The following is a 17828-nucleotide window of genomic DNA, read 5'->3' on the forward strand; positions in this document are numbered from 1 at the left end:
TCCTTACCTCTGAATCTACTTCCTCCGATCCCTGCCTAAAGATAATTTTATGGGGAAGAGGATTTGCTTGTGTCTCTCCAGGTGACGATCAGGTGCCTATGTGGGTGCCCAGCAAACATCTGAAGATCTATCATAAGCCACAGCATCTAGTGGACCCACCTGTACAGTGCAAATTGAAGGTTTAAGGATTGCTTTTAAGCCTCGATTTGCTTTCTCTGTGCCTTCTGTTAGAGGGGGCCTGCTTCTTGTTGTCAACAATAAGTTTTACCCCACGGTAATTAAACGAGGCACAAGCCGAGTTACAAATGCTTCAGCAATGGCATGCCTCCCGGCTTCAGCCACAAGTTTTTGCTTCTGTTTCAGTAGATTTACTACCGTGGGGATGAGGGTATGCTTGTGTTTTTGCAGGAGATGAACGAACCGTGTAGATGCCCTCAAGATGTGTACAACCATGGAACAGGAGACTGGAGGGATCCATGGATCCCAGCCATGGACCGGGTTCCCCCAGTAGGAGCCATGAACCAGTTGAATCTGAATGAGAAGATGAAACGAGGACCATCCAGAGTCACGATGCTAAATGGACCAATGATTTCTGACTCAGCTCCTCTCTACCCTGAATACAAGAGACCCTAATAGGCAGGAATATCGTCGCCCCTATTCAGCTTGAAGAAGTTACAGAAGACGGACCTTCATCCTGCAACCCCTAGGATTAAGGGTCCTCTTGTAAAAGGGAAAGGGGGAAGTATGTGGGAAGCATTCAAACCAGAGCGACTCCAGTTTGAATAAGGGCTAAGAAAAATGAAGCTGGATCACCAACCGGCAATTATGGGCTGCACAACCTGCAATCGACTTGCTCAATTAAAAGAGGCCACCTTTTACACTAATAATGATAGTAATGATACCTTCTCTTTTACAAAAAAGAGAAGGGGGGCATATTGGGAAAATGCTGAGTGTTGGGAAGAAAGCTGAGGCAGGGCTTGCATAATGTCCTCTGGAATGTGTCTAGACTTGCTGGCTCCCTGCTTCTAGCCCTCCTAGGCTCCTAGATCAATTGTATTCCCATTATCTCAAGTAGCAGAACTCGTTCCATATAAACGCTAAACAGTCACAGCTGTAGATCAAGAACCTGCCCTTTTGACCGCCATATTCTCACCACCTGTTTCTCTGTTGGATTACCAATAAATAGTGTGGGCTCCCAGCGCTCTGGGCCTTTGTAGCCTCTGCAATACGATGGCCTCCTGGTCCCACTTTACTTCTCAAACTGTCTTTCTCTCAATCCTTTGACACCACCGGACTTCGTTGCCCCCATGACCTTGTGTTGGGTCTGATCACCCCAACAGGAATCCACTGGAAGCCTCGCTCGATGTTTTCTCCAAAGGGTAACTTTATGTCTTGGAAGATGTAATTTCCACATGGTGACAATGTGTGGGGCAGAGACATTTCTTCTCAACTGCAGCAATTTGAAGCTCTAATTCCGAAGCGGACACTCTATTCTTTATTGGATGTCAGACTCTCAGGAATCTCTGTTTATAGCTGCAACCTGGAGATTCCCCCCCATCTCTCCACCCCAACGCAAAGTTCTAGTCTCAGAAAGGCCTAAATAAGTAGTTAAGGAAAAGTTGAAGTGTATCCGCTCAGCTGTTTGTTTTTCTTCCGGCATTTCTCTGTGATAGATTTTTAAAAACCAAACCAACACAAAAAACCACCCACAGTATTTTTCATTGACTCCAATCAAGGGATGGAGCCTACTTCTCTGCCGTTTGAATCTAGGCATGGCCATGTGACTTTATGGTTAGGGAGGCCTAAACAAATGCAGCTGAAGCAGAGTGTGGCCAGTGTTTGCACCTTGGAGCTCACTCTTTCTTTGCTGCTGGGAATTCTTTTGTCACCGCGTGAATTGGCCCAGGCTGGCCTCCTGGAATGTGACAGACCAGGTAAGCAAGGCATGCCAAGTCTGCTGAACCAGCTAAGGCAACAGACACATGAGTGGGGCCCTCCTACATGATCCAGTCTTACCAAGCTGGCTCATATCAGAACTGTCCAGCTGACCTATTACTGGGGAAAAGTTGCTATTTTAGCTCACCAACGTTTGAAGTAGTTTGTTATGCAGCAAAAGCAAACCAAAATATTTTCTTTAGTCCCCATATAATATAGAGCTGCAGAATAAAATACCATTTAATAGGGGTTACTTACATGAGTATGTACTTTAAAAGCAACACGGCTTAATGTTTTGCCATTTTCTCAGGAAAAAAATTATGCAAATTTAATATATGTTGTCCTGGCGAGTAAGTAAAGCAGGTGATGGATTATGTGGCAGCACAATATTCACCTATGAATGCACTTGATTATGTATATTCAACAGTAACTATTTCTTACATTTATTGGTATCATCAGTTTCAGAATAAAGAATGGGATGAGGGCTGATTATTTGTTTTCAACTTACTATCTTGGAAAATACTACCCAAGAAAACACATTTTCCTTGAAATAGGAAAGAGCATTCCACTGGCTTTTACTCCTATTTCCATAGACACAATCACATGGGTTATGATGTGGCCAACAGGGATTCGATGCAGGAACAGCTTTTCTTATGTTTTACTTTAGCAACATGGGTCAGTGATTCACAGAAGAAATGTGGCTTCCTTCTGAGGAGAAGAAAGAATCAGGGTTCCAGACTGGATGGTACGTCTAGTAGATATGTAGTTGCATTTTACTGTTCAAAATTAAAGCATTGGGTCAGTGTTCAAAGGATTGGCATTGGGTTATTTATGACTCTCCTCACTGATGCTAAGCGCACCCTCTTGCCTTTCTGATCACACTTGCTGAGTTATTGCCACGAGGTTGTGTGAGCTTGCCACACCAAACTGCTTGACTCTCTAATATGCTATAAAAACTTATAGCCACATGGCAGCAGGTGCACTTCCCTTTATATTATCCAACAGATATGGACCAAAATCAGAAAATTGAGACATCTTGGGTTTTTTTCCCCCCTTGAACAGGGATATATTTAGAAACTGTAATCTGAAGACACTCACTTTTGAAATGCTGAGGAAATTGCAAACAATTTATCACATACATATTTGGAAGCATCCACATCATTAAAAGTGTCTATTTTATAACTGAAAATCAAATAATGATCAACAATGGTATTGATTTCTTCTTAGGCAATCTTCTTTTGAATCACTAATTCATTAAAGAACCATTTAAACTGATAAGGTCCATAATTTTCATGGTCTCAGATCTTCAAGGAAAAAAATATGATTATCTTTCAAAATGTTCTAATATGGTAATGGAGTAATGTCACTTCAAGAAAAAATATTGAAAAATATGAATCAACTAATATGCAAGATTGGGAAATTTTTAAACTTGCACATTTTTGTGTGCAAAATATGTATAGATATGATATGTATGTATAACATACATACAATGTCTATTTCTAATCTTTGGGCATTAGTTAATTTCAGAGTGAGGAATTTTGGAGACAGCATTGTTATTTCTTGTCTGTTTATTGAGTTGTTTTTCTTGAGAAATACTATAAAAGATAAACCTTTCTTCCTAGAAATAAGGAAAAAAACAACTGACTGGATTTTCCTTGTTTCTACAGATGCAAGAGCCAAATGACTTTTGAGGTAAGATAAAAACACTTGTTTATATTTTTTTAATTGTATTTTGAATTCAGTGGGGTACATGTATTTGTTACATGGGTATTACATACATCATGCTGGGGATTGGGCTTCTAGTATACCCATCACCCAAATATTGATTGTACCCCACTATTACTGGATTGCTATCAATCTGTTTTCTTTGGTCTAATAGTATTTGTTTTATGGATCTAGGTGCTCTGGTGTTTGGTGCATATATATTTAGGATAGCTAAATTTTGTTGTATTGAATGCTTTATCATTATATAAAGCTTTTCTTTGTCCTTGTACTGTTGTTAGTTTGAAGTCTGTTTTATCTGATAAGTGAATGGCTACTCCTACTCACTTTTGTTTTTTATTTGTATCATACATCTTTTTCTATCCTTTTCCTTTGAATCTGTATGTATCTTTAGCCAGTACATGCGTCTCTTATAGATAGCAGATGGTTTGATCTTGTCTTTTTAATCCAATTTGTCACTTTATCTTTTAAACTGGGCATTTAGGCCCTTTATATTCAAGGTCCATGTTGATATGTGAGGTTCTGTTACTGTCGTAGTGTTGTTCTGTAGTTTTGATTGTGTTTGGAGTTTTTCATTGCTTTATAGCATCTCTGACCTTTGTATTTTTAGTAGAGATAGGGATTCACCATGTTGGCCAGACTGGTCTCAAACTCCTGACCTCAAGTGATCCGCCTGCCCTTCAGCCTCCCGAAGTGCTGGGATTACAGGCATGAGCCACTACACTTGGCCATCATATGTAAGCTTTTCTGATGGTAAAAATTGTCCTTTTGTTTCCATATTTAGAACTCCTTTGATCATTTCTTACAGGTCCAGTTTCGTGATGACAAATTCTCTCAGCATTTCCTTGTCTGAGAAAGACTTTATTTCTCCTTCATTTATGAAGCTTACTTTGGCAGGATATAACGTTCTAAAATTTTGGCATGTTTTTTTCTTTAAAGGGGCAAAAGTAGGCCACCAATCTTCTGACTTGTAGGACTTCTGCTGAAAAGTCTGCTGTTAGCCTGCTTGGTTTTCCTTTATAGGTGATTTGACCGTTTTCTCCAGCTGTCTTTAAGATTGTTTTCTTTAGCATTGATTTTGGGCTTCTCTAGCAAGATTAGGGAGATTTATCTAAATTATTCCCTCAAATAATTATTCCCTCAAATAGTTGTTTACTTTTACTTCTCTCAGGAATGCCAATAAGTCAAAGGTTTGGTCACTTTACATAATCCCATATTCCTTGAAGTCTTTGGCAAACACTTGTTTTTAAAAGGCAACAAAAATCTTCACTGTGACCTGCAGGAGGTATTCTTATATTGTCATGTAGAAAACAAATACATACATTTGAATTCATTTTATTTTGTCTTGCCTTAATCTTTTTCCTTACCTTAAAATATTGTTCACCCATTGCTTTTTCATCTACACCCTTCTTTTTATTTTACTGTGACCAATACGGCATCTTTGTGTAGCATGATTTTAAGCTTCTTCAAAGTTTAAAGATTTTCACTTAACATGGAAACATTTAAAACAATAATGCTTACTATTGACGTTTTTTCAGTGCAAACATAACTACCCTAACGATATCAATGACAAAAATAAAGCCAAGTATTTTACAAATCAGTAACCGTAACATTAGTCAATCAGCATCAGGAGAATGTTCTTTTCTGGGAATTTAAGCTGAAGATAATTCCTAAAGGATAAGCCATATGAATGTTTTAGAGCCCTAAATGTACTTTGCAACATTCTTTATTATAAGATAAACAAAAAAATTCCAAACATCCAAAAATTGGAAAATGCGATTGAAGTAGATTTTGATATGTGACAGACTGGCATACAATGATTAAAATATAAATCTAAAAACGGTATATCATGTAGAATGTTTACAATATAAAGCTAAGATAAAAATCAGGTTTCAATGCAGTATCTGCACGATGTTTACATCTTTGTCAAATTATATGTGGACGTCTTCAAGAACTGGAAACAATCTGAAAAACATAAATCAGAGCAGAATAGTGAGATTTTGAGACATGAGTTCTGTTAAAAGTTCCTTTATTATTGGGATGTTTGACTATCAATTTTTAAAACTTGTATCTACTTTCCTTAATAAACTGATACTTTAATTGTGATAAAGGTAGCTGATAAAAATCTTAGTCCATAAGGTCCCATGATCAACAAATATAAATTTATTTTCCTATATATTAAATTAATTTCTTTCGGGGGCCCCGTTCTCTTGAATCTCAAATCAGTCTTGGGTGTTCCTTGTGATTTCTTGGAGGCACATCATTTTTTAAACTTTGCTGTTATAGTCCCAGGTGATTATCTCTTCCTTCCTTATCTTGATCAGTTGGATTCTTTGATCACCCCTTCTCTTAGAAATATTGGCACAACGCGGCCGAGCGTGGTGGCTCATACCTGTAATCCTAGTAATTCGGGAGGCCAAGGCAGGCAGATTACCTGAGCTCAGGAGTTGGAGTCCAGCCTGGGCAACACGGTGAAACCCCATCTCTACTAAAATAAAAAAAAAAATAGCCTGGTGTGGTGGTGCACGCCTGTAGTCCCAGCTACTCGGGAGGCTGAGGCAGGAGAATGGCTTAAACCTGGGAGGCGGATGTTGCAGTGAGCTGAGATGGTGCCATTGCACTCCAGCCTGAGTGACAGAGCAGGAGTCCGTCTCCCACCCCAGTCCCCTAAAAAAGAAAATATTGGAACAACTCGGGGCGGGTGCGGTGGCTCACGCCTGTAATCCCAGCACTTTGGGAGGCCAAGGCCAGCAGATCACGAGGTCAGGAGATCGAGGCCATCCTGGCTATCACGGTGAAACCCTGTCTCTACTAAAAATACAAAAGAAAAAGAAAAAACAGCTGGGCGTGGTGGCGGGAGCCTGCACTCCCAGCTACTCGGGAGGCTGAGGCAAGAGAATGGCATGAACCCGGGAGGCAGAGCTTGCAGTGAGCCCAGATCGTGCCACTGCACTCCAGCCTGGGCGACGGAGTGAGAACCCGTCTTAAAAAAGAGAGAGAGCGAGAGAGAACCCGTCTTAAAAAAGAGAGAGAGCAAGAGAGCACAATTTTTCCAGCTTTTTTATTTTGTCATTTTTTAAAATAAACTGTTGGGAAAGCAAAAAAGAATGGAAGAGCTGAATTGGAAGTCGACAGTATAGACATGTGCCTTTTATGGAATTTTGGTATGACAGAGGGAAGAATTAGAATTGTGAATAAGACAGAAGGGAATTGTATAATTTCTTGCTCTTTATGTAAAAAAATAAAAAAAAAACTCTAGTCTGGGCCCAGTGGCTCACACCAGTAATCCCAACACTTTGGGAGGCCGATGGGGGTGGATCACTTGAGGCCAGTAGTTTGGGAAAAGCCTGGCCAACGTAGAGAAACCCTGTCTCTACAAAAAATACAAAAATTAGCTGGGTGTGGTGGTGTACACCTGTAATGCCAGTTACTCGGGAGGCTGAGGCAGGAGAATCATTTGAACCCAGGAGATGGAGTTTGCAGTGAGCCGAGATCATGCCACTTCACTCCAGCTTGTGTGGCAAAGTGAGATCCTGTCTCAAAAAAACAAAAACAAAAAACCAAGCAGGTTATTTACATACACATCTATAACTTCAACTACATATTAACATTTGCAAACACTTGGAAAACATTCTACCTCAGAAGTGGCTTTTGTTTTATGGTGTCCTCATAACTTTTTTCCTTTCATTTAAAAATATTCCACCATGGTAATAAAGACAGAGTGGTACTGGCAAAAGTAAAGAAACATAGATCAATGGAACATAATAGACAGCTAATAAATAGACCCACATAATATATAAGTAACTGGTATATGACAAAGGGGCAAAGGCAATACGGTGAAGAAAAATCTTTTCAACAAGTGGTGATGGACCAATTGGACATCCACATGAAAAAAAATGGATCTAGAAACAGACCTTACACCCTTCACAAAAATGAACTCAAAATGGGTTATAGATTTAAATGTAAAACACAAAACTAGAAGATGATGGGCAAAAAGCTGTATGGCCTCGTTTATGGCTATGATGTTTCAGATAAAACACCAAGTGCACAACCTGTTAAAAAAAAAAAAAAAAGCTGGACTTCATTCAAATTAAAAACTTCTATGTTGTGAAAGACACTGTCAGGAGAATAGGAAGAAAAGCCAGAGACTAGGGGAACATATTTGCACAAGACATGACTGATAAAGGACTGTTCTTCAGAATATACAAAGAAATCTTAGAAGTCAACAATAAGAAAATAAACAACCTGATTTTTTAAATAAGCAAAAGGCCTAAACATATATATCACCAAAGAAAATATATAGAAGGCAAATAAGCATCTGAAAAGATGCTCCACATCATGCATCATTAGGCAAATACAAACGACAATGGGGCAGGATACCACTACATGCCTGTTAGCGTGGCCAAAATCCAAAACATTGACAACACCAATGCTGGGGAGGATGTGGAGCCGTAAAAATTCTCATTTGTTGCTGGTAGAAATGCAAAATGGTACAGACACTTTGGAAGACACTTTAGCAGTTTCTTATAAAACTAAACTTAGTCTTATGACACAGGAATCCTGCTCTTCAGTATGTACCCAAGTGAGCTGAAAAATTATGTCCACACAAAAACCTGCACAAAGATCTTTGGAGCAGCTTTATTCATCATTGTCAAAACAGGGAAGCAACCAAGATATCCTTTGGTAGGTGAGTGGATCAGTAAACTGGTACATCCAGACAACGGAATACTATTCAGTGCCAAAAAGAAATGAGCTATCAAGCCATTAATAGGCATGGAGGAAACAGAAATCCGTATTGCTGAGTGAAGGAAGCTGATTGGAAAAGGTATGGTTCCAACTATGTGGCATTCTAGGAAAAAAAAAAACAAAACACTATGAGGACAGTAAAAAGGTCAGTGGTTGCCAGGGGATAGAGGGGAGGGAGGAATGATTAAATAGAACATAAAGTTTTCAGTACATTGAAACTATTCTATATGATACACAATGGTGGATATATGTCATTAGACATTTTCAAGGCCGATAAAATATACAACACTAGTATGCCGAGAACCAAGCCGGGTCCAGCCGCATTTTCTCCAGGCCCAATAATGAGAAGCAGACAAACTAGGAAAGAAGGGAATTTATTGCTGTAACCGGATACAGGCAGAAGGCTGGAGATAATTCCACCAGACCAACTCAAAGTGTTACAATTTTCTTAGTGCTTATATAGGTTGGCGTTATGTGCCTACCTGTAGTATAGCATTCGCCTGTCTATAGGTAACTAATTTTGCTTTAACTAGAAGGTCATAGGCCAAAAAATGGTTGCTAAGTCGGATTAAGCTGTGAGGCCCAGTACCTTCAAGGCCTGTCTACTGTGGTACCGGAGTGATTATTTCTAATTCATCTTCTTTACAGCTTGGTCCGGAGAGCTGCCTTAGACTCCACAATGAATCTATTCAAACAGCTGCCTCTGTTACCTTGACTCGTCTCAGATTTTGTCCACCCAAGAAGGGTCCTGGCACTGTGAATATAAGACTCTCTATTATTTTGGCTTGCTCCTGGTTAGGGAGAAGCCCATTCAAGGCTCCTACTGACTAAATATTTTATTTGTAGCTTTGATGTCTGGGCACTGATTTCCTAGGTTTAACTATTTGCTCAACATTAAGGCAGTGCTGTGGAAATTTGTCTGTGTAACTGAAGTGCTATGCAGGCCTGTGTGTGTGATTGTCAGGGAGAATTGGCCTGGCACACTAGGAGTGAACACGGGGGTATAAACTATGGACTTGGGGTGATAATGATGGACTTGGGGTGATCATGACTGTCAGCGTAGGTTCACCGTTTGCAACAAATGTACCACTGTGGTGCAGCATGTTGATCGTGAGGGAGGCTGGGCCTGCCCGTGGAGGGGGTTCTGGGAGTATACGGGGACTCTATACTTTCTGCTCCATTTTGCTGTGAACGTAACACTGCTCCAAAAATAAAATATATTTAAAAGGGCAAAAATTTTAAAATTAGGGCAGATATAAGCTTGAGGAATAAAATAAGAACTAGTTGTAAGACTCACAGCAAACTAGTAGAAATCACTAAATGCCACTTGTACCTTTTTTTTTTTTTTTTTTGAGATGGAGTCTTGCTCTGTCGCCCAGGCTGGAGTGCAAGGCATGATCTTGGCTCACTGCAACCTCTACCTCCTGAGTTCAAGCAATTCTCCTGCCTCAACCTCCTGAGTAGCTGGGATTACGGATGCCTGCCACTATACCTGGCTAATTTTTTGTATTTTTAGTAGAGACAGGGTTTCGCCATGTTGGCTAGGCTGGTCTTAAACTCCTGACCTCAAGTGATCTGCCCGCCTTGGCCTCCCAAAGTGCTGGGATTATAGGCATGAGCCACCATGCCCCACCAACTTGTTCTATTTTAATAAAAGATTTTCTATATTTTCATGAAAAATCTTTCTTTAAATCCTCATTCCCAGTAAATACATTTTTATTTTTGCTTGCCCACTAAATATTAAAAATTGGGAAGTTTTTAAGAATAATATTGAAAATATTTTCTGTATCTTTTTGTTTGCCTAAATGTCTGTGGTCAGGATCTTTGTTGCAGTTAAACCTATTTAACTTCTTCCTCAGTGACTAAATGTAAGAATAAAAACATCCTCACTATTCTGTGACCCAATAAGCCTGTGAATGTTGTGTCATTTTAATGGGCCAAATATTTGGAATAAAATCTTGTGATTGTAGAAATGAGATACAGATTTGATGGCAAAGAGGTTGCTTGAGAACAAACGACATGAACTTTTATGTAAAAACGTGGACATACACAAATTTACTGCATACTAAGTTTATCTTTGAGAAGGCTGATTCATAGACTCATAAGTGATGCAATTGTGGTGAAGAATGAAACATTCTACCGAGGTCACAGTATTGCTAATGGCAGCCTTCTGGTAACCTGTGATACCCCGGTCCCCTCGGCTAAATTCATCTTGTCCATTCTTAATGATAGGAAACACTAAGATTTATTTTACTTTGTGTTAAAGCATGTGTGCCTTTCTAAAAGGCCTCTTTTAGAAAAGTCTTGGCCCTGCCTGAAGGTATTAACTATGGCAGACCTCCAGGGATAAGAAACACTTGCTCAGCTCTAATTATTTTATCAGATGTCAGCCTCACTGCCTAAATGCCTAAATTCTAAAGCAAGTCAGTTGCCTTTCAATCAACAAGACAGAACCATCTACACCTCACAGATCCCCATTAGAAAAACCTATGGAGACAATTTCTTCTCCAGAAGAATCAGAACAGGCTAGTCATTTATTTCCTGAGATTCTCTTTCACCTTTTTTCATTCTGATCATAAGAAAAAGATACGCACATGCTATATTACATTAATTCTTCCATTGTAGCAATGTGTTGTCAGAACTACAATTAAATATTTTACCTGGTGATCCCAGCACTTTGGGAGGCCAAGGCAAGAGGATCACTTGAGGCCAGGAGTTCAAGAGCAGCCTGGGCAATATAGTGAGACCTCATCTCTATTTATTTATTTTTTTTAAATGTACTTTGCCTTGTATCTGGAGAAGTGTGTGAAATAATGTTACCTTAGACATTTTGCTTCATTTCTTGTTAATATATCAAGAGAGTTTATTATGAACTTCTATCCTGCCATGTGAGAAATTCTTCTGAGTTCAGAACTAGGACATATTGGCCATTTCTAGTAATTTAGCATTCTATATCAAACGATAATTACTGAGCTCAGCACCGTTGTCTTTTCACTCTGGCTGCCAGGAAGCTAAGTGATTTTTATGGCCATAACTTCATTAGCCTTCTCTGCTTCCCATCTCTTGTCATTTTGCCCTTGTTTTCATTTTACAAAAATTCACTTTATCTCTCCAACATGACAAAACACTTTACAAACTTGAAGGCAATAAATCCCAGGCATGTTTGCTAAGCAGTTATGATGTGGTCATCCGTGGCACTGAATGAGAACGAAAGTCAGATTCAAGATCCTGATGGAGGCTCTTGGAGACTCACAGCAAGTCAGACATCCAAGCTACAATTGTCAGAAAATGAAGTACATAGTGTGTCAGAAAATGAAGTACATAGTGTAACAGAAATAGATACAAGTTGCAGTGGGAATAGAGACGGACAATATCTGTGTTTTGTTAGAGGAGAACTAGAAGACTCCACAAGAATGTGAACTCTTAACCTGGGTCTGGAAGGATGAGTAAGACATTGCAAGCAAGTATGTTTGTAATGTACAAGCAATCGTGAATCCCAGGATACAAATGCAAGATATATAAAACTTAGTATCATTTTTCTGTAACCAAATGTATCTCTTTTGACCCTGGTACTGTGGTTTAATCTGAGTAAGTTGGTCTCTATCCTATGGCCCATGAAATGTTCATTTGATTTAGGGAGTTCAAGAAAATAGTAGCTCTAATTCATTAAATATTCTAAATATAGTGTTTTCTGCCTGGATGTTGACTTTTGAAGCTCAGATATTAAGTATTTGATTCTTTTAATTATCTTTGTATTTTTGATGTACCATCTCTTCCCAGAGGTAATAACAGGAAGATAAAATGCTGATAGAAAAAGGGGAAACCAGGTATTATTGTGCCCAGCATTGAGTGCCATAATAAAACAACATCCCTTAGTTGAGAGAGGCCTCAGTGGCAAGGGACCTTAGATACTATCTCTGTCAAGTTCCTTCACCCTCTTTTTATGGAGTAGAAAATTGATGCTAAGAAAGGCAGAGTGATGCTCTCAACATTATCCTGGTCAGTTGGAATTATGGGCTGCAGCTTTTTTTTTTTTTTTTTTTTTTTTGAGATGAAGTCTCGCTCTGTTGCCCAGGCTGGAGTGCAGTGGTGCGATCTCAGCTCATTGCAACCTCTGCCTCCTGGGTTCAAGCGATTCTCCTGCCTCAGCCTTCACAGTAGCTGGGACTACAGGCGCGTGACACCATGCCCAGCTATGTTTTTGTATTTTTAGTAGAGACCACCATATTTGTCAGGCTGGTCTTGAACTCCTGACCTCATGATCTGCCTGCCTTGGCCTCCCAGAGTGCTGGGATTCCAGGTGTGAACCACCGCACCCGGCCTGTGGATTGCACTTTTAACCCCAGCCTCAGCAGTATTTCAGATCTCTTCAATATTTCTTTAATCTGGGGCACTAAAGAATTGCCAAAGAAGTTTGTTGGCCGGGCGCGGTGGCTCAAGCCTGTAATCCCAGCACTTTGGGAGGCCGAGACGGGCGGATCACGAGGTCAGGAGATCGAGACCATCCTGGCTGACACGGTGAAACCCCGTCTCTACTAAAAATACAAAAAACTAGCCGGGCGTGGTGGCTGGCGCCTGTAGTCCCAGCTACTCGGGAGGCTGAGGCAGGGGAATGGCGTAAACCCAGGAGGAGGAGCTTGCAATGAGCTGAGATCCGGCCACTGCACTCCAGCCTGGGCGACAGAGCGAGACTCCGTCTCAAAAAAAAAAAAAAAAAAAAAAAGTTTGTTACAACATATCAATGATGCATATTTCAGGGCTTTACTGTCAGAGATTCAAATACAGAATGCATTTTTACCAAACACTTCAGGTGAGACTAACGCAAAGGTCCTGCCCTTTCAAGTACACAGAGTTAAAGTCTGAACTCCATAAGAGCAGAAGCCGATTTTTGTTAATCTTTTTATCCCCAGTGCCTACCTAGCACATATTGTATAGAAAATGTGTAATGTTGAATGCATGCAAACTATATTTCTAAAAATACACACCACCTTCATTTGTTGTTTGTTTCTAGCAAAACACTGGCAAATTTATCCTTTACTGGAATATTTTGAATTGTTATCTTTGAATTGTTATGTTTCTGCATTTCTTTATAGATCAAGCTTTTCAATACAAAGCCCAGATCAAGCTTTTCAACACAAAAAGCCATCAGCCTTAACAAAATCCCAGGAAGCAGAATTCAAGCAGTGAAAGATAATGTTTTGTTTAAGTTGTCAGTGTTCACCCTTCAAAAATGTAAGATATAATTCCAAATCAAAATCCAAGTTGCTTTTTTTTGGTATTTTGTGATTTATTATAGCATTACCTTTATTTGTGAGGAAAATATATTGAAGGTTTTTTTCTCATTAAATATGTAACTATTAAATATTTAGATCTACAAAATGAATTTCTCTATATTTTATGAACAAAATATCCTAGAAAAGACTTTTTAAATAAATGAAGATTAGTGAGGATAATTATTTCACATAGAAAAATTACCAATGGCTTCCAAGACCTAATCTACTCAATAAAATAAGTTATGATACCTTAAAATAACAACTGGGGAAAATAGACATAAGTTAAAAAAAAAATCCACGAGGAAAGAAGTCTAGTATTCTGAGGTCAGGACTTTTTCAGCTTTATCACAAAATTCACAGGGTGGGAAAATAGTATTTCCACATTTTATGAAGGTTTCGAGGAAGCCTCAGTATAATCAACCCCTAACATATTATCTTCTAGATAGCCAAGTTCTGTAGCTCACAACACATGGCCCCTGCCTTCCAACTTTAATTAACATAATCTGGTTATCTTGTTCTGTAAAAATTACAAAAGTCCATTTCAGTGGGGTAATTGCAGGTGAGTGATATCCAAGACTGAGAAAATGTAGATTATTAGATTTAGCAAAATGTTATAGCATGATTCATATTTGTTGATTGTGAAAATGCTTTTGGGAGATTGAATTAGCAGAAAGAAGACCTTTTACAAGGCTCAGAGAAAATAATCTCAGGAGTGTAACATTGGAATGAATTAACATTGGAATGAATTTGTGGATCTAAATGAGCATGTCTAAAAATTAATATAACAAAAGAAGAGTGGTACATAAAAGTAGAAAGTCAGCAAATAAGCCAGATTGATTTTGACATTTGACAAGCAACTATTATAGTGAAAGTTTTAATCACGAAAATACAAGCTGACTGTGTTTTTAGTGATTAATTCTGGCTAGAGTATGACAAGTATCCAGATATTCAGACAAAAGCAAAAATGCTAATTTGCCTGAAACATATTTTTTCAGTGTAATTTGAATCATTGTTTTCCTATATTACTAAACTTTCTCCAGATGGTTCATAATTTTGCTTTTAGAGTAATTGTTTTATTTTTAAACTCCCACCTTATCTTTTCTCATAAAACAACACTCATGACCAGAGCCCAGAACATAATACTAAAATCACATTTCTTAAAAGTATTCTACTTTAAGGGCACATCTTCAATTCAATTGAAACTAAGTCTTAATGGAATGATTCTCAAATTATTTAAAGTGAATTACTGGTGACAGCATTGGTGTTGAGGGAAAGACCATTGGAACAGGCATGCATTACAACCAAAAGCCCTATTCCTCCTACCATAATTGGACCCTTTATGTGGGGCAATGTAACTTAGATAAAAGAAAACCTCCTCAAGGTTTTTGCCATAACTACATTTGTACAAGAAGATTCTGGTAAAATGTTAGGACTTCACCATCCAGCCCCTTGGTTACTGATAAAGTTTGAATATGTGTCGCCTCCAGCTCTCATGCTGAAATGTGATTCCTAATGTTAGAGGTAGGACCTGGTGGGAGGTGATTGGATCATGGGGGTGGATCCCTCAGGAATGGCTTTGCACCATCCCCTTGGTGATAAGTCAGTTCTTGCCTAGTTAGTCCACATGAAATCTAATTGTTCAAAAGTCTGGGACCTCCCCTCAATCCCTCTTTCTTGCTCTCGCTATGTGACTCACGTGTTCTCTTTCACCTTCTGCCATGGTTGTAAGCTTCCTGAAGCCCTCACCAGAAGTCAAGCGGATGTTGGTGCCTTGCTTGTACAACCCGCAGAACCATAAGCCAATTAAACCTCTTTTCTTTTTAAATTACCCAGTCTTGGGTATTTCTTTATAGTAACACAAAAACAGCCTAACACAGTCACCTACTCCAGATGTCCAGATGCCATTCTGGACAGTGAACAAAGTCACCGGGATAGGGTGTTAACTTTGTTCTTTCACAGCACATTGCAGCTTTCTTTGTGCAAAACAATATGGAAAAGGAATGGGAAGTAAGATATGCTGTACTGAAAAGATAGCACAATATGTCAGTGGACAAGAACCATTTTACAATAAAACTAATTTTACATATTTTTCAAAAGTATATTTGTTCATTTAATAAAGTGATGGGTGTTAAAGGTGAATAATGGGGGAGGGGACAAAAATTCTTCAGTCTCAGTAGACAATATTAGAAGATTTTCTTTCTCACTCATAGAACTACAAAGAGGTGATTTGTGGTGTGATTTTCTCAACTTCGTCCCTACGCTTATTATCTCTGTAAGATGAATCTTTTCTAAGACATGAATTGCCCTTTTATGCTGACTGCATGCGTGCGTATGCATAAAATGCCACATTTCCAATTAGGATGTGTATACTCAGAAGGATGACATATCAGGGCTGTCAGGCTAAAAGCCCTACAGCTCAGGAGAATTTTCCATATCACTCTGTGGACCTGCCAAGATTATGGGACTTATCTGTTTGTTTTCTTCCTCTTCTCTTTTCTTACCTTTCATTCCAAAGTCAACCTCTCTCTCAAACTATGGATATTGTTATTTTGGATAGCTTGCAGTGAATTTGGTGATCTCTTTTACTAAAATTTAAATAATGTTTTCTCTTATCCCAGTAAGATGCACTCCCCGTTTTTCCCAACATCAGTTAGTTTCCAACAATTTAGCTTTTCATCTTCATATAGAAAAATGTGCTAACAAACTATTGAAAAAGATTGCTTTCTATGGAAGAAACTACAAGGAGAAATTTGCATTTGAAGTTTAGCCCTTGATAATGTCTTCTTTGGACATCTTAAATATTTTGCAAGTGGAAATGTTGCAATACATGTTAGTGGTACATCCATTTAGTTAAATGACATCTAACAGGATAATGATGTAAGATCTTCAGAAAGACATTTCAAGTCCTTGAAATAGAAATGCAGTGTTCAGAAATATACAGTATTTTTCTGAAAGTTTTAAAATCCTTATATTGGTGACAAACAGGGAAAAAGAAATAGGATGGATGTGGAAATATTTGTATCAAGTTAGACTGTCAGGTAGAAATATAACTGATTTGAGTGTACTTTCAAACAGCTATATCAGTATTCAAATGCATAATTTAGATTTTCACTAGGTTCAACTTAGTTGTGCATTAAATTGTAAGTTGTGAGACCAGATGTGTGAAGTGTGTAAGCTACGTGGCCAAGGTAGAGAGTTTGTGTGCTGTTTTCTGACAGCCTCGGTGATTCAAGCATCATAGATATGGATGCCTCCAATTTTACCTGAAAGTATCACTCACATTTTTATTACTCTGAGAGAGTTAGATAAGATCTGAGAGACTTAGATAAGAACTTGAGGAGACACAGTAGACATTTCGGTCTGTTTTTTCTGCTATTCTCATAGTAATTACCATATTTTTTCCAGATTGAGCAATCAGTAATGCATTCTAATGCTTTCCATTTGGTTCTCTGCAACATTGGTGTTCATGTCCTCATCTTGCCATTAAAGTTTCTTTTCTCTAGTTTTCTAATCAGACCAAGATGATCTTCTTAAAAGGAAAGAGGCAGTAACTAGCTAATTGACAAAGCACATTTGCTCTCCTTCGAAGCATGTTGCAAAGAACAAATCAGCCCATAGCACTTAGTCCTTCTGATGATTTCGAGGGAGAAGGGATTTTATTATTCACAGTGGAAAAAATTAGACTATCAACAAGAAGGGCATTTTTTTCCTAGCCTTATTTACTCAGTGTGAATATGAGCTTACATTTAAGAATGCCTATTTTGTTTATCTGTTAAATTCTGACACCACCATTTTAATGCCATAATGGTTAGCTGTTAAAGGCTTTAATTTTATTAAAAGATTAATGAAATAGATTTGTTAACTCATAGTAGGTTTTTTTCTTTGTATAACAGATTCTTGCTTTGAGAGATATTTATGCTCTCTTGCTAAATTAATGGAAACACAGAAAAGATTAAATGACTTTTTGAGGATCACATCAAAATTGAGTGGCTCAGTTCAAATCAGAAATCTAGATTACAGCCCTTTAAGCTTCAGGCCATGTAGTCTCTTATGTTCATAAAATAATAGTTCACATGGTAAAGGAGAGACAGTGCGATTTATCTTCACTGTTAGTCAATGCCCTCAACTCACTCTATTCATTCCTCCTTGTTT

General features: G+C 38.5%; 1 long non-coding RNA gene across 1 annotated transcript; it reads left to right on the plus strand.

Moving 5' to 3' along the window:
• Nucleotides 1–1903: 1903 nt before the first annotated feature.
• On the plus strand, nucleotides 1904–13664 carry LOC112610638. The gene is made up of 4 exons (XR_003116456.1): nucleotides 1904–1934; nucleotides 3558–3627; nucleotides 12089–12130; nucleotides 13497–13664. It is a non-coding gene; the product is annotated as an uncharacterized LOC112610638 (long non-coding RNA).
• The last annotated feature ends 4164 nt before the right edge of the window (nucleotides 13665–17828 follow it).

Source organism: Theropithecus gelada, chromosome 17 (genome assembly GCF_003255815.1).
Source record: "Theropithecus gelada isolate Dixy chromosome 17, Tgel_1.0, whole genome shotgun sequence".
Taxonomy (NCBI): domain Eukaryota; kingdom Metazoa; phylum Chordata; class Mammalia; order Primates; family Cercopithecidae; genus Theropithecus; species Theropithecus gelada.